Below are 18,392 nucleotides of genomic sequence, written 5' to 3' on the forward strand. Positions count from 1 at the left end.
AGCAGAGATATTAATGAGCCAACAGGGAAGAAACATAAAGGAGTAAAGACGTTTTGCTTTCTCTCTTTCATGGATGAATTTTGTGTTTTCAATTTAAAAACTGGGCTTATTCCTGTATTGATCTTCTTCCTCATTTCATGCTAAGGAAATCATTTTTGGTTGTTCTTAGCATCTTTCACAAGCCCCAGCTTGTGCTTGAGTCCTGCTGGTGTTATTTTTATAGGTCTTTGCTACCTTCATATATTTGGGCTTGATTATGTGTCCCCCTTTGCCAGCTTCGGAGCACGCTGTTTTAAATTCAGAGCCTGTCGGGAGAGCCCTGTGCAGCCCACTGGCTTCTTCAGTTCCCTTCCCACTTTCTTGCTCATTAGAATCATTTGTGTTTGCATAGGCAGAACTCTGCTTAAATCAAACTCCAAGAGTGCACGCCTGCTTTTCCCCAAGGTTCCAATCATTTCCATTTTACCTACTGGTTTCTGTCAGAATTGGGTCCAGAGTAGGAGTTCCCCTTACTGCTTACTCTGCCTCCTGGGAAATGAAATGATCAGCAAAGCTGGTCAAGAAATTGTCAGTGTTTTGCTTTTGAGGTATGGAAGTTTCTGCAAATACTTCAAAACGAAAGTCCCTAACACGAAGATATGTGGCTGCCCTGATAATTTCGTGGTCTGCACTGGACACGCATCCTCTGGCAGGAACGTTGTAATGCAGTCACGTGGTGCTATCACTTCTCTGCCTCTCAACTTATGTTCCCCTAGATTTGTCTCCAGTGTTCCTCCGCCCGCAGGTTCTCCCATTTACATGTAGGTTCACAGCTTCTAAGCAGCACGGACTATTTACCCACCTTTTCACTGGCGTGGCCTACTTATAACTTAACGGAGATTGGATTTAAATTGTTGATCTGACCAAACTATGCCCAGGAAACCAGGAAGTTTCCCTACAGCTTACTATTAAGAAGCAGCATGAAATCCTAGAACGCTGTGGAATAGCAGGTGGATTCTATTCCCGACCAAGCCACATACTAGCTTGCAGATTGATCACATCAAAACTAACGGGCTCTTACCCAGCTGGTGTGGCTCAGTGGTTGAGCATCAACCTGTGATTCAACCTGCGGTCAGTCGTGGTTCCATTCCCAGTCGGGGCACATGCCCGGGTTGCAGGCTCAATCCCCAGTGTGGGGCGTGCAGGAAGTAGCCGATCAATGATTCTCTCTCATCATTGATGTTTCCATCTCTCTCTCCCTCTCCCTTCCTTTCTGAAATCAATAAAATATATATTTAAAAAATAACCCTAACAGGTCCTTAATTTGAGGACAAAAGATCTGTAATCCTCTACTTCTAATAATGAGCAAATTGTGGCCTAAGAAGGTGAGTGGACTTGCCCACAGTAAAACAGCTAGTTAGGGATACTCATTGCAAAAAAAGGTTGTTTCCCCGCCTTAGGCCAGTAAATTTCTCCCCTTCCATGATTAGCCCAGAGACTTACTTTCCTCTTCTGTGAAATCCAGATAATATTATCTACCCTTTCAGTGCTTCATGTAGTTGTGAGAAGGGAGCGATAATAGGTATGTAATAATAGTGGTTGTGTAAGGTGGTATTATTAGAATGATGATTTTAATGATTTAATCTGTAGGTTTCTCTGGGCTTTTCTCCCTTCTTAAGTAATTTGCATTACAAGTTTAAATCTGTGGTAAAATGTGCTTACTTTGCTAAAGATTTAAACAAATTGTAGGCTGCATCACACAGAAGAAAGAGCGGAGTTTGGGCATCGCTGAGACCAGGATGGTAATCTTCCTGTATTTTGTCCCTCAAGGGAAGCATGACATTCCTTCTCTGATTTTAGTTCTCTTGTCTGTGTAAGGGCTGAACATTCCTATCTCCACAGTTGTGAGAACTGAGATTGAAAGTCTCAGTATCACTGGTTGTTCTGATTTTATGTATTTTCTGTATTTTTCTCCTTCCCCTGACTATGAGCTTCTTGATGGCAGAGACTGTTTGTTTATCTTTGTCTGGCACGCAGTAGCCACACAGTGTGTTTGTTGAATGAATTATTTACCAAGGTGAACAATACCGAATGGGTCTGAGCGTGGCAGCATTTTGTAAGTCAATGTTTTTCCAACTCTGCCCTTAAGAGCACAACACTGAATTTTCTAGAGGTGCTTTAGGAGCTGTTAAAAGTAGTGAGTAGTGAACTCCTGGCCTTCGTCTTGCTATAATCTGAGCAGATATACATGTTTCTTTTTAATATAGCGCTCTGACATCTAAGAATGTTTTCAGAGGAAAATGCTTTTTAGCTAAAAGAAAGTTGAAACAAGATGTGTAGTTTTTAGAGTCTCCAAGACACATCTTCTAATTCTCTTGTTACCATTAGGCACCTTAGGAAAGTGAACCTTTCTTTGTCACGATTTCCTCACTTATCACAGGACTTCGGGCACCTCAGGTTGGTTATAGATGGGCAGGAAGCTATTACATGCACACCTGCCATTTCCCAGTGTGGTTAGCCAAGAATAGCAAAGTGGAATCCATCTGGATCCAGGTGGCCATTTGTATCAGGAGCAGGTGCACACAGACACAGTGTACCTTGGCTTGGCTTCTCTCTTCCTCTGGTTCCCTATGGGCCACACAGCTGCCAGTGACACTGCTGCCAGCATTGAAAAACACAATTTTTAAAACAAACTCTAGACGAATTTATACTTATGGTCCAGGCACTTCCATGTAAGAAAAAAAAATGCTTCCAAACATCGGGCTCTCTCAGTTCTAGAACCGAACTAGCACAAGCAAGGAAACCTCCTCTAGGCAGGATGGGGAGGAGCAGGTAAAGTCAGGGCCAGGGGTCTCTCCTTAGTATCCCTGCCTTCTCGCCTTCCTGGAGGTTTATTTTGAAGATGAAATATAGTAGGAGTAACACTAAAATATTTAGTAATGTGTAAACGGTTGGGCTTGGGCACCAATAGATCAGAACAGATGCTGGTCATAAACTATCAGCAAGCCTTGCCAGTGCGTGCCAGCTGAATGCCAACCCTAAAATAAAGTAACATTAAAATGTCCTCATGATATCTGACACATAGATGGGGCTGGATTAATGTTCATCCCTTATCCTGATCCCCTCTTCCTCTTGAACAAAATCCACTAAAACCAAACAAACAACAAAAGCAAATCCAAGAAGATGTATCCCCAAATAACCTAAAAGGTCAAGTATATTTCACTAGTACGATACATTAATGAAGGAAGACTTTCCAGCACAAAAATTCATCCTGTGGTCTACAGTAAAATGAATATTCTTAAAAAATTAATTGTCAACTATTTCCTGAGTTAGAACCCAGCTGTTAGCTAACTGGTAGTATATCTTAGTTACACCCACCGGGGACATTATTTCTCCTCTGAGGTCATAATTTTTCCTGCTAGGAAGGTTAATTCATTAAATTTAGTTATAATGTATCATTTGCTTTACTAAAGTGGTCGGCAAACTCATTAGTCAACAGAGCCAAATATCAACAGTACAACGATTGAAATTTCTTTTGAGAGCCAAATTTTTTAAACTTAAAATATATAGGTAGGTACATTGTTATTAACTTAATTAGGGAAATCCTAAGGCATAGGAAGAGCCACACTCAAGGGGCCAAAGAGCCGCATGTGGCTCGCGAGCCGCAGTTTGCCGACCACGGCTTTAAGGCAATGTTTCCCAGGAGTTGGCACTGGAAATGGGGAACACGCTACCAAAGTCACCTAGCTTTCTCTCCCAACACCCCCAAATCTTCAAGAGATTTGGATGCCTTCCTTCCTATTAAGAATCTGCCAGAATGAGCCATTGGAAGTATGTATAGAATTCCCCTGGTAACTTAGCTTAGAAAAAGACTTAAATTAACCTTTTGGGAGGTTTTGTTGCTTTGGAACTTCTGAGAAAAGCATGGATATTTTTGTTGCGGAGGATATTTTGTCACTGTATCAACTTCAGTACTGGACAAGGCAGGGTAGAGGACAGACAACAAGCATTGACCAGCTTCACCATTTAGTCAAGGGTTCTCTCTGGTCTCATCATTAGGTCATGCATTTGCTGGGCATTGGGAAACTTGTTACAGCCTTTCTCTTTGTGTGGCTCTTAGACTAAAGGCTGGCATGCATTCAGTGCCTGTATGAACTTTTCCTGCGTTCCCACTCTTCAAATTCTCTCTTTGCCTGACCATTCTTCATTACTCTTATTACTTCTATTATTATTTGTTTATAAACGCCCTTAAATTCTCTTTGGAATGTGAAGGTTAAAAATTAATAAATAAAAGCTAGTGTGCCTATTGGATAACTGTCTTTAATTTTGTTTAGCTCTTTCAGAATATAATATGTTTAACATATATTCTTCTAATGTTATGGATTTAAGAAAAACTAAGCACTTTTGATTAAAAGGGAATTAAAATCATAAGCTGTGAATATAATAACAGTGAGTAGACTCTTCAAATTGCTAACTTAAAATAAGACAGTCAAAAATACCAGCAACAACACTGGCATACAAGTAATTAATACATTTTTATGTCATCAATATAAAGCTGTATATTTTAAAATGCACTTTGAAATTTCTTTGCTATAATACAATCCAATATGTAAGAATATTCAAAATTGTTCCACATTAGCTCGTACAATTTTGGGCATTTATTCAGCAGCATTTTAAAGAATTGTCAACTATTTTATTAATGGTACCAAATAATAGCAAATATTTAAAGACTTATTATGTGCCAGGTACTACCTGTACTGGTTCATACAACCCTCACAACAACACTATAAAATATGTGTAATTAGTATCCCCATTTTATAAGTGAAGAAAGAAAATAACAATTAATTTAAAGATAAGCTTAAGGACACACAGCTTAAAAATGGTGGAGTTCAGGTCTGAACCCAGGTGGTCTGGTCCAAATTCTAACCTTTTAAATTATGTTGCTTTTCTAAAAAACAAAATAAAACAAAAAAAGTAGACATCTTAAACTTAACATGAACCAAAGTTAAATGAAGTTACACTTTACTTTATGAGGGCCTTTTCAGATCTTTTCAACAGTTCTTTTTTCAAGGTGAGGGAAAAGAAAAGGCTAATCTTCAATATAGTTTTAATTTTTAAAAAGTAACATCTGTGGCTTTTTTGAAAGAATATGTCATGTGCTTCAGTGGTGGTGCTTCAAAACCTTTTGCAGAGCAAAGTGATTTAAAATGGTATTTACCAAATTCTCAACTGTACCAAATCACAGAATTTTAAGTAAGAAGTGAATATAAATGATTTCAGCTAGGTATAGCTTCATTGGATGCTTATTAAGCATCAAGAAAAGGAATTTCACTTCTCAATGTATGTGTTCTGTTAAAAGTCAAAAATAATAATGTTTCATATTTTTGTATGGACATGACCTAAGTTAATTGGCCAAATTAATTATCCCCAATTTTTGTATTCAATGTATCTTTTACCTTACTATTTGGCAGGAAAAGGGAAAAGGGAGAGAAGACACAATTTTTAAAAAATAAATACTATGATTACTAGAAGCTTGGTTTTATTTTTGTCATTTAGAAGAGCCTTGCTTAGTGAAAACTAGGAAAGACACTTCTAACATGAAGAGGATCCACTCATTTATGCCAACGTGTTTCTAGGTTACTTGGGAAATTATTTGTGATGTTTTCTTTTAAATGGAGGCTATCCCAACAGTTGACAGACATAATTGTTCTAATAAAGTTTTTTTTAATATGATTTTGTTGATTTTAGAAAAAGGGGAAGGGAGAGGGGGAGAGACAGAAACATTGATCATTGATCGTCTGCCTCCTGCACGTTCCCTATTGGGATCGGCTGAATTGGGCATGTGCCCTGCCAGGAATCCAACTGGGGACCGTTTGGTGCTTAGGATGCTGCTCAACCAGCTGAGCCACACAGGCCAGAGCTGTTCTAATAAAGTTTTAATGGTGAAGTTGCTTAGATAATTCTTTAACAAATTAGGCAGGTGTTGTGTGTTCTGAAAAGAACAGTTAGTTAAAAGTTTTGTAAAACTGGTAAATAAGGAGAACAGTATTGCAATAAGACTACCACAGTAAGTACAAACGGGCCTGACCAGTATGGCTCAGTGGTTGAGCGTCGACCTATGAACCAGGATGAAACAGGAGGTCACAGTTCAATTCCTGGTCAGGACACATGCCGGGGTTGGGGGTTTGATCCCTGGTAGGGGGCATGAAGGAGGCAACTGATCAGTGATTCTCTCTCATCATTGATGTTTCTATCTCTCTCTCCCTCTCCCTTCCTCTCTGAAATAAATAAAAATATATTTTAAAAATAAGCACAGTCTCTTCAGAAAATATGTACTATTCAAGATTTTTAAAAGATATAAAGGATATTTTGCAAACACTATAACGTAAGAATTTTTTAAAACCAGCATGTTTAATATAGGTGATTCTTTGTGAAGTAGTTCATTATGATCACATTATGTAAAACAGAGTTATCTTCCATGGAAAAATATTTTGACCTCTAATCATATTAAAATTTTGTAGGTGAAAATATAAAATATAAAATCAAATTAGGAATAATGATAATACAAATAAGAGACACAGCATGGATTTGGGATAGTAAAAACGATGTTCCTAACTCAGTTTCAGTCAATAATTTCAATTCTAAGTAAATACTCCCTTTGAAAAGTATAATCTTAAGAAAGAATATTTTTGAACATATCTGAGACCATCAGTTACTTCTAGTACTTTTCAGTAAAGGCGTTGCCTGTTTGCCTTAAAGCATTTTATGTTTAGCTGTTTCTGCTACACAAGCATGTCTTAATTATTTGTTTAACTAATAGCCTTTAAACTAGGGTATTAATCCTTAAAAGGGTGTTTGCTCACATTTGTTTATAAGGCTGAAGAAGACTGAATCTTTCATTTGCTTCCCTTGGTGAGCTATATTATGGGGCTTTAGGTGATACAAAAATAATCAAAGTCATGATTTGTTACTGCTGAGGTATCTTACCATGTCGAGAAACTGACAGAAAGAAAAGAAGGCAAGAGTAAATAACTGTTGAAAAGTGGTGTCAAGTGGGAAGAAAAAGAGAAAACTGGTAAATGTGAATATAAATAGAGAGAGGATTAAGCCAATGAGTAAGAATAACAGGGGTACTATAACTTAAATATTGAGTTATGTAGTAAGTGCACAAATGAAATAGTTTATATGCAAATCATTTGGACACAGTAAAGCATAATTACTACAATTCAATACATTTCTTCACATCTTACCGGTACAATGAATATTGACAGCATAAGTCACACGTGCGTTCATATACACATTACTGACCACTGGCACTCAAAGATTTAAATATTCATAGAAGCGAGGAAGAGAAAGTGAATGAGTGAAGGGCAGTTAGGAGTTGGTTGAATTACGTATTCCTCTTATCTATTTCAGACTTTATAGAGATAAAAGTGAAGATACATTTCACTTTCCGTGAAGGCCACTGTTAAAGTAGAACATAAAACATCACAAATTGGGCGATTCACTGTATAAGATAAGTTGCCTTGGTTGTGAAGGGGTAGTAAATAGGGCATGGTGGCAAATGTGGGTGAGTCAGAGAGTGCATGTTTCGTTTAAAAAGGAAGGTCTCTCCTGCTAAATGTTGTTATGAGGTCATGTACACAAAATGTTGCCACATCATCCCATTTTTTTCTAAAAGCTGTAAATCTCTATTTTAATTGAAACCTCCTAATTTTTAAAAGTTGACAAATAGTAAATTTAAAAAAAATACAGTGTGTGACCCACCTATGGGGCCAGTAAATTAAATTTGTTGGCTAGATTTTATACAGGCCAGCAGTTTGTGACCTCTATTGTATACTGTGCTGAGAGCAGGGCATATGAAATTTAGTGAGATTTTAAGGAGCTTGTTGTCTTGTGGGGGAGGAATAAATCAATAAATACAATGATGCCTAATGTGTTATGATAATGAATGTTAATTTTGATAGTCCTTCAACACTGAGAAATTCTATGTCATCAAAGAAAGATAAAATGATATTTAGTATCATTTTCTTAGATAGCAAAGTTCTATACTAATATCTTTTGTAGCCCTAACCGGTTTGGCTCAGTGGATAGAGCATCGGCCTGCGGACTCAAGGGTCCCGGGTTCAATTTCGGTCAAGGGCATGTACCTTGGTTGCCGGCCACATCCTGGGTGGGGGGTGTACAGGAGGCAGCTGATCGATGCTTCTCTCTCATCGATGTTTCTAGCTCTCTATCCCTCTTCCTTCCTCTCTGTAGAAAATCAATAAAATATATTTAAAAATATATATATATATATCTTTTGTAAATACTTTTAAAAGCATAGGAATTTAAATTTTTAAAAAAGCATTTAAAGTATCAACAGGAAATCAGAACATCTTCCTTGGAAATTTTGATTAATTAATTTACTCCTTAAGAAAATACAAACTAAAATTTGCTAATGATTTAGCAGGAAAAACCTTAGTTAAAATCCTTTATGGCTCTTGGATGTAGGGTTCTAGTCTTTGAGTGCTTAGTGAATCATAAATGAGATAAGATGAAAGTATGATACTTTTTACCATAATGTATAAAGTGTCAGATGTTTTGCCTTTGAATAAAACCAAAGTACCAGGGTGCAAATTATAATCCTTGAAAAGCTTCATGTAAGTCCCATTGATTCTAATTTCTGAGGTTCCCTAGACACATCTTTATCTTATTTAAGTTGGGATGGAAAAGTAGAAGGGAGAAGGACTGTTCTATGTAAAATGGGTCAGTCACTTTTCAACTTCTCGGAATTCAAAACCTCAAATTAATTTCTGCCTTCCTTGAGTTATTCCCATCTTACACACACACACACACACACACACACACTCAATGAGGTAATTCATAGTGCTAGAAACTCCTTGAACAATTTGTCTATATTTGCATTTCTATTTACTTGAAAGCACACACAAAAACAGTATTATTAAATTAATTTTTTGGAAAACACTCAAATTTTCATTGTAATCACTTAAGTTGTGTGAATATTAAAATATTTACATGTGGCCGATGAAAATATTTCAGTAGCTTGACTAACCAAATTTGTTAATAAGTAAATTTATATATGCATTTATATTTACACTTGTGATAAATATATTTGTATACAATTTTTTAGGTTATTTGACTTGTAATATCCAATGTGTTACAATACTTGGAAAGCAAGTAGCCTTATCATTGAACTAAATATTATGATACTGTGCATTATTATAGGATCCTAATTTATTTATTCCATAAATACTTTTCCACAGCTACCACTCAGGCCCTTTGTAGACACTAAATAGGTCTCTGTTCTTCAAAACTCTGAGAGAAGGTGAAGTGTTTCAAAAATTATTTTGTCTGATGGGTGCATGCCATTCTGAGCAGTGTAATATCATTTCTTGTGTCAGACCACTTACAGCTATTTGGGGGCCATGTCAGCAGGGAAAGAGGAGCTTCCAGAAAGAAAGTTCCAAAAAGGAGTTTTAGGTATCCGGAGCTTTTTAAAGAAAGACTACTGTCTTCCCAAGAGTTCATGATGCTACTTTGGCATATCAGGAAACTTCAAAGGCTATATTAGACTGTTGAGGGCCTCTCATACTTCCTTACTAAGGTTTGAATATGATGGGTAATGGGTATAACATGGTATAGTGTAAATACCACAAACGGATTGAGATTTTAATATGCATACAATTAAAGCTAAAATAATTTGTTGAAAGGATGGGTCACACAATTAAAATAAAACCTGAACGAATCCACCAAAACCTAATATAATGGAGAAGAGAATAGTAGCCCAAAGGAAAAATTGTCCAAAAGAAAGACTAGAGGGTAAAAACTATATATATGGCATGTTTAAAAATAAAATTAATGACAACCTGTCATCATCATAATTTATTCTATAACTTTACCAACATTGAGGGATTATTCAACAATTTTCATTGTTTTTATGAATAATAATGAATCTTCAGGGGATAAAAAAGAACAATAAGATCTATTTGAGAGAAAATCTTGCAAAGCAATAGTCTGTGAAGAAATACTATATAGTTAAAATTCCCGAATGCCATGCATATTAAGCACATTATATAAATCTTTATGTCCTAATTAGTTTTGTGTGTTTGCTTACAAACTTTTGTGTATATTTTTTACTTTCCATGCGTATTTGCCCTCTGCTTCCACAGATGATTTATTTTTCTGGGGACAGTATATGTTTACCACTTTGCAGTAGCACCTAGAGCACTGACTTGAGGAAAGCAGGTTTTCTAGGCGTCCTGAATAATTGCCTTTATTATCCTTACATTTTGAAAATTATTTCAGCCTACAATCTTGTTAAAAATGCAAAATTAAAAATGAGTTTAGAAAAGAATGTGCACGTTCCTTTGACATTAAATCACCTGGTTATGCCAAATGTAGCACAAATGGCCCTCTGACAGGGATCCTGTGCAGTCAGTGGGTGATCAAAGACCACAGCAGCAGCAACACCGAGTCCCACTGGTGATGTCAAGGACAATGTATTCTGAATTCTATTTTGTGTGTCTTCTGTGAGAGCGTGCCAGAACACAAACATATAGACCCGGATATATACATATACACGTGCATATATATAGACTTTACAGAATTTAAATAATTCATTCAAATGAATTATTTACATGATTTAAAAATTCCTTTGTCAAACAGATTAATGGAACCTTGTTATTCAAAAGATAAATCATTTTATATGAAGTGGCAAAGACTTCAAGGGCTAATAAAGGTTTTATGAGAGATAAACTTTTAATGAATTAATACTTTTGCATGTACTTATTTTCCATATACGTAAATATACACACAAGTGCTTACAATAATATGTATATAAACATTTCTGACTAATTTTTAAGGAAACAGTGTTCAGTGTTTAAAATGAAGTATTTTTATAGATTTGATTTTTAGGAGCTGATCAGGGTTGTAATTCACCAAGCAAGTAGAAGGAGGTTTAAATAACAGTGCTGTAAATGTTATCATTTGTGTAATAAGATAAAAGAAATGTTTTTTTTCTGTTTGTAATTTATATGAACCCATAATAATTAGTCCTGAAGAATTTTATATATGTTTTCGATGGTTTGAAATGTATTTAGCACTCAAGTCTTTTAGCTGTGTAGGTCTTAATTAGAAAGATATTTTGCTCTAGAAAATTATGGTGCACTAGTATTTTTATAACAAGACCTTAAGACCCTGGGAAAAATTTTAAGGATTTTTATGGAGCTCAGTACACATTCTTTAGCTAAATTTTGGCATAGTTTCAAATTGGGACTCCAGTGAAATTCAGTTGGTTTATTTTATAATTAAAAACAAGAAAATCATAATAACAAAAAATATCTAATGTATAGCACTCGTGTTTATAATGGAAACATCCATAAAGAAAGAAACATGTTCTAACTTTTCTCATTACTCCAAAGGGAATTGCATCTTTAATCACACAAAGCACCAACTGCTTTCTAATTTTGTTTAAAGTGTTTCAATACTTACAAAAACCAGATCAGGTTATTGTAAATCTAGAGCAAATTAGAATCATTGGCCTCTGCTCAGCTCTATGTAAGGGTTCTATGTAAATCATAAATTTAATGGCATACTAAGACACACATCTGTTTCAGTTTTGTAGAAGTTAATAATCTAACTACAGAGTATTTAAACACTTCTTTCATTAACTGGAAAATTGAAGCAAAGATAGACTTTCCTCAGTTATAAGGTGTAATATTTTAGCTAAAAAGTTTGATAAGCTATAAATATACCTAAGTAGTTAAAGATAGTTTTATAAACAATCAATCTAGTATCTATCTATTTTTGACATTACATGGTTTTCCATGTATAGAAATAATCAATATAAACAAACAGGCTGAATTATCATCTCAAATCCATACCTACATAAAATTATTTATATATATATATATATACATATATATATATTAGTATATATATGTAATTTAAAATCATTTTGCAATAGGGCACTGGAGAGTAAATTTTGAGTAATCATATAAAATGTCAAAATTCATTTATAATATTTTTCAGATTCCTTATTTTATTACCTATAAGTTTATTTTAAAATGATAAATGATAGTCTTCTGGAGATCCATATTATGTGAAAAATAGTTTATATTCTTGGATTTCTTGAACATTTACATTTTATAGCTAACATTCTTACTCAGCTTTTCTGTGATGTTACTTTAACAAACTATAAATATTTTTCATGTTATTTCCATGACCTCTTTCTTTAAGACATGCCACTTCATATATAGCAGACACCCAGTGTTATAATAAATAAGTGTGTTTCAATTATCATTAGATAATAAACAGGAAATTAGTTTTTCTTGCAGTGTATTCTACGTTATCTGAACAATGAAATATATGTGGTTTGAATTTGGGTCATTAATTCAGGTAGTAAGGACATAGTACTAATTAAATTGGTATCATAAATTACATTCCCATAATGAAGGGGAGCACTCTTTTAAAGCACTAATAATCCTCTGTAGTTATATTGTAGATATGTGTTTCAGTAACCAGGACAGTTGGATAAGAGTGTAGATGGTTCAGTGCATGTCTCCATCCCTCAAACAAAACCCTTCAAAGAATATATTATCGAGGTGATGGTCTGGCAACTTCTCTTCAATGTAGAGTAGCTAGAGAGGTTATTTGTGTGTTTTTATTTTTTAACCTAAAACACATTTTCTTCATTGGGTATCACTCAACAGATCTTATCATTACCAAATTATTTCAGTATTCCTTTGAGATGTAAGTGACATTTTAGTAGAATTCTAAATTTGGATGCTAATTTTCAAAGAAATGGACTCTTTTATAAAGTACTTCTACTTATCACAAAAATATCACTATTACATCATTGTTTGGTCTAGGACCTAAGTGATTGATTTCATAGTGACCTTAAGAATTCATTGTAAAGGGTTGCAATAAATTGAAAACTTAATTATAAAGATTTAAATTATTCTTGAAGACAGAGATAGCAACATTCTATTATCTTATCAAGATACTGTGATGAGAGCTAGATTTAGAAGAAAATTATTTGCAAATTGCTGTTCTCCTTTTCACATATTCAGACAAATTTATTTTTACTAAAATATATACAACAAATAAAGGCCTTTTAAAAAATAAAGCATATAAGTAGAGTTAAAAAGAACTATCATATTAATTATAGAATAATGAAAAACGTTAGTAAAGCTAATATATACAATCAGAAGTATGAACCAAGTTCAAGGTGGAACATCTCATGTTACAGAATGTTAGCCTACCAAATATTTTCAAAACTGAAACAAAAAATTTTTATGTTTAGAAAATACTAAGATCATATATGATAATTATTATTTTATGCTGGATCATTAAGAAAACTTTATGCATTGTAGTCTGAAAATACTAGAAGTGTTATATTATTGTATCTTTGACTCACTTTCTAAAACACAAAAAGAGCATTTGTGAGTTTGTTTCCTGATTCTTACAAGCCTTTTCCAAGTTTCGCTATATCACAATGAACTATGACGTAAGTAATCACAGTCATATTCTCAGGGGCACTAAAAATTCAATTTGGACTTCTTCAAAAATGCTATTTGGTAAACTTTAAGGGTTTGGATTCAATGGACTGCCTCTACTATTAACCATTACTTTTGTTTGCACCTGAGGTATTCATGATACCTGATCAAGAACTGCCCATTCAAATGTTTTATATTTAAAACTAAGAGTTATAATATTAGGTTACTCTTAGTTTAACTTCAAAAATGAAAAGTATATACAGACAGCTCATCTGTATTGTTGACAGAGGTTTGCATACGTTAATAAAAGGAAGGCCTATTTTTAAATTATATACTTTAATAAAAAGCACTTGGTTATGAGTATTTATGATGAACAAAATGATTAGTATACAAAGTTATAGATAGCATTTTAATAAAATGAGTGTTCTTATAGTTTTACTTCATGGTTTGACAGAAACATTGATAGAAGATGATCTATATGAACCAATTATAGAAGATTCTCAAAGTGTAGAGATTAACAGGAGTTATGGGGACAATATATGTGAAAAAAGACGAACTTTGAATTGTGTAAGACTCAGTGCAACAATAATTATGAGAGATTTTTTAAAAAATTGCTTACGTTTGAGTATCATAATAAGGGTATACAAATTTTATAATCCTTTATATAGTTACACATATATAAACACTAAGTGCACAGAATGAGTCATGCTACCAGTTGTAATGCTGAATATTTTTAAAAAGTATTAATCACAAAATGATAGGTACTTAAGAACATATATGTGATTATATACTCCTAAATGATATCATTAAGCATAGTATACTATAATCATTTTTATACTATAGTTTAAAGTGTCATTATTTTTGGAGATGACATCCTGCATTTTAGATAGAGTTTGGCCTTCTTGCACAAAGATTTAGTTAGCTTGGCGAGAGCTGGGAGAATAGTTAAACTTATTGGCTTTGCCAAATGCTTTCATATGTTTCTGTTCTCATGGAAAATGAGTTTTGATTTCTTTTCAGCCTACATGCATGGCAAAGCTAAAACGAAAAACAAAGCTTGCAACTTTCAACCAGTTCTAGTTAAGTTTGGTATTCACATATTGCTTTGATCTCTAGAGCTTTAAAATATTTCTAGAGTATGCAAAACTAGTTTCAGCACTAAGCATCATTGAACAGTAACAATGAAGAAGAGGAAACTGATCAGGTTTAGGATGAAATGGAGCCAATTTTGTTTCCATTTCTGTATCAGAAGCTAGAACAGTTTCACATGTTTTCTGTTTGTTTGTTTTAGTTTAGAACTCTCACAGAGCTCTCATCACAGGCCAAAACATGTTCCCCATAATGAATACAACTTACCCTCACTGATTGTTCTCTACAGCTGTGTGGCTCAAACGTCACACAATTTTTGGCCCACTATCAAGTTCTGGGTCTTCTCCCCAGCCCACCCCAGCCCACCCCAATGCCAGGGTGACGCAGTAAAGAAGTTACTCAGTGTGCTACCAGCTTATAATAATCACAATATTTTGTAACCAAGCCCACTTTCATACTTCTTCAGTATCTTTAATTTGGCACCCAAACTATTGTTAATCATACATGTGGTCTGACAAGTACTTCATCACTTCCCTTTAAACAAAAATGCTTGGATGATATATAGCTTTAAAAATTAGCATAATTTCTGTATCAGAAATATGTGAACCCACAATGAATAAAATAATCTTCAGTTTCTTAAAGTTGCTTAAATTAAAAACATGAGTTACTACAGTTGGAAAAAAACATGTATGGTTAAAATGTTTGAAGCCCATCAATCTCTCTAACCACATAAGCTAATGAGTTCCTTCTGTTTTCTTTGAATGAAATCACCATGAGTGGCTGGATGTTGATTTAACATAAAACAAATGGAAATGGGTGTTTCCTTTGTCCTTTGTAGAATTTATTTTTAAAAACAATTAGCAAGTACTATGAATAAGTCAATGATTTTGCCATTACTTAAATAATAATGTAGTTTGAGTAGTTAAATTGATTGCATTGTAGTGAATGCATAACATACTCCAACTCCCCTTAACTTGCTAACATCTGCAGATATTATTAAGCTTCTCATTTCATTTTTTTCTACCATAACACCTGTATTGTTATAAATTATGTTTTGAATTGTCATGAAATGTTAGGCAAATTATGTTTTCTGGGTGTGTGTGTCATTTAAGTGTTCCTTTGTAAGGGCAGGTTTGTGGCTAACAGCTTAATCTTGAATATATCAATGCAATTAAAAGCTGTTTCAATTCTTTCTTGTGGGTATAAAGAAGGTTGAAGCATTATTATATGTAAAGTACAAAGAAAGAATTAAAAATTCTTCAATATTTAAAACATTATCCTAGAGAAGGAATACCTTGAGGTGTAATTTTAAAAACACAGTAAGCTTATTATATTCTTAGAAAAAAAAAAGGTGTTGAACCGTTTGAACTCTATAAAATACTCTTCCTCTGGAATCAAAATTAAAAACTTGTATGAAGCACTTTCCATTCCCTATAGTTTTAATCCACTTCTGACAACTTCTTCCCCCGCCCATGCATCCTTCCTTCCTTGTGAGGTAGTCCCTTTAGAAACATAGTGAAGAGTGAGTGACTCATGTCCAGAGCATCAAAAATGCCAGACCTGTGAAATGTACACAGTAGGTTCTTGCAGAGATTCTTTCTGAGAGAGTTAGATAAGTAAGTAAATAAGCCAACATATGGCCAGCTTAATTCAGGCAAAAATTTCTATTGATTACTTACTAAGCTCACTGAATAAAAACTTCAGACCAAGTTTTGCCTCCCAAAAGAAAATAGGATTAGACTGATCTATGCACTCATTGGGGCTTCTTGTGAATCATGCCCAGATGAGTGAGAAACCTTCAAAGATAAACAAAAGAAAGGGCTAAAATATTTCAGTAAATTCAAATTATTATCAGTTTGACATATTTTGGTTTACAATCTTCAATAAAATAAATTTAAATTCCAAAGGAGACCACGATATAAATGACCTCTGAGGTTTGAGAATTCTATATTTCTGCCTTTTGTTGATCTAAAGTAGCCTGATTTAATTTTCCTAGATAGATCTGTTGTATGTATACATTCTGACAAATGTAAAAACTTAGGTACATAATAAGGTTTCATACCAGCTCTGGATAAGTGTGGGTTCCTCCCCCCTCCACCTCAGGCTAATTTATATCCTGCTTCTAAGAAGTTCCAAATGAAGGTGTTTATGTAGTTTATAACATAAATGCTCGGTTCCTCTTACCTTTTAGAATGGTGAGAATAGTAAAGCATCAATACATTCAATAGAAAAAAAACTGATCACCAAGGATTCATGTTTTAATTTGGGAATTAGAATGAATTAACCAAAAGAGCATGTTTCAGTCACTTGTACTTATGTACTTTTAACTTAATGATTGTTACACGTTAAGAACAAACTTGACCAGTAGCTGGATTTACTTTAGAACTGCAAGTATCTGGCTTTGTGACAAAATACTGATAGGTATTTAGAGTCTTCCTGTTTTTTGCACAATCTGCTGTTGACATTTTAATAACATTGTTGTTTGAAATGATTTCTGAAGTATGATGACTGCAACATACCCGCAGCAACAAAAAGTACATATTGTTTCTGAAAGCAAAGAAGCTCAAGTTTCGTCGTATTTACTAGATTTAAATCTTGGAGAATCAGTTTTTCTTGAAAGCCAATGCAAACGTGCTTCTTTAATTGATGATTGCACTCATTAGTAGAATCAGTAATTTAGAAATAGATCTGAAAACTCAGTCACTTTCAGCTCAGGAATTTTGTAATTTTTTTTTTAAAAAAAATCCAGGTTTGGTTTTCCTCGTATGCAGAGGATACTTAACTGCCCTTTAAACATTTTTCAAGCATGATTTGTCCCGTCGTGGTCTGTTCTCTTCCCCTTGGATGCATCGTTGGCGCTGCCTGGATGCTTGCTGACACTACCAACCGAGAGGTCCAAGGAGGTGTGCTCAGAGGACAAGAGCAAAAAGCAGCCTCAATGGAAGGAAATGAGGGAAACAGACCTAACAGCGATGAATGCACTTGGCGAGTCCAGAGCCTTGTAGTCTCCCTCCCTTCCTTTGCTTATCCTGGTGGGTTTAATCAAAAACAAACAAAACGCTCTTGTGGAATAGAGTCAATAAAGTCAAAGTTTGGCTAGCTCTCTGCAACTACAAAGAAAAAGTCATCGCAATTTTAAAAAATGTAACTTTCATTAACGAGCGCGCCGGAAATCTCAGGTATCAAAGACACATGAACCCTGGAGCGTCCCCCGCGCGCCGCAGCCGGACGGAGGCAGCCGCGGCGCACAGACGTCCTTTCTCCTCGGAGCCGTCACACAAAAGGAGGGCTGCGCGAACTAAAAGTTTCGGGGCCTCCGGCTCGCTGCGTGGAGAAAACGGAAAACCTGGAGACGGGGAGGGCCCAAGACGCATCCCGGGCGCCTCTTCCAAGCGCAGGCAAGGAGAGAGCTCCCGGGCCTGGAGGGGAGAGGGGAGGGGGCGGCGAGCCGCTGGCCACCCCCCAACCCCCCCCGCGTCCCGCCTCCAGGGCCGGAGCGCCCGGTTCTGCCGCGCTCGCCCCCATACCCTTCACCCCGCTCCAGACAGAAATAAATGTTTAGATTGAAAGTGCGTGTGTGTGGACAGGATGGAGAGCGCGCGCCGGCGGAGCGCGCGGAGGACCGAGCGCGCAGTGAGTGGATTTGGCGGGAGGGGTGGCCCGGGGGTGAATCGTTGTTGCGGACTGAGGTGGGTAGGCTGCTCGCGGAGACCCGGATCCGAGGTGTGGTGCGGTTCGAGCTTCGCCAGAGGCGGGGTGCGCGAGCCGACGGCCGCTTGTCACTGTGTGGTCCCAGGTGCTCAGTTTTGGTAACGTAACCGCCGC

The 18,392-nt window shown here is 35.6% G+C and overlaps 1 protein-coding gene across 15 annotated transcripts in view; it reads left to right on the plus strand.

Moving 5' to 3' along the window:
* The window catches only part of ADGRL2 (adhesion G protein-coupled receptor L2), a 276,823-nt gene that overhangs the window by 72,970 nt on the left and 185,461 nt on the right, over positions 1-18,392 (plus strand). Inside the window, exon 1 of one of the 15 annotated variants that reach the window (XM_023751769.1) lies at positions 18,076-18,200. The exons of the other annotated variants lie outside the window; for them this stretch is intronic. The gene's annotated coding sequence lies outside the window, so the exon portion shown is untranslated. Of the gene's footprint in view, positions 1-18,075; positions 18,201-18,392 lie in introns of those variants that run through there. 15 annotated transcript variants of the gene reach the window in all.

The sequence above is a fragment of the Myotis lucifugus genome, unplaced genomic scaffold (genome assembly GCF_000147115.1).
Source record: "Myotis lucifugus unplaced genomic scaffold, Myoluc2.0 scaffold_25, whole genome shotgun sequence".
In the NCBI taxonomy this organism is placed as follows: domain Eukaryota; kingdom Metazoa; phylum Chordata; class Mammalia; order Chiroptera; family Vespertilionidae; genus Myotis; species Myotis lucifugus.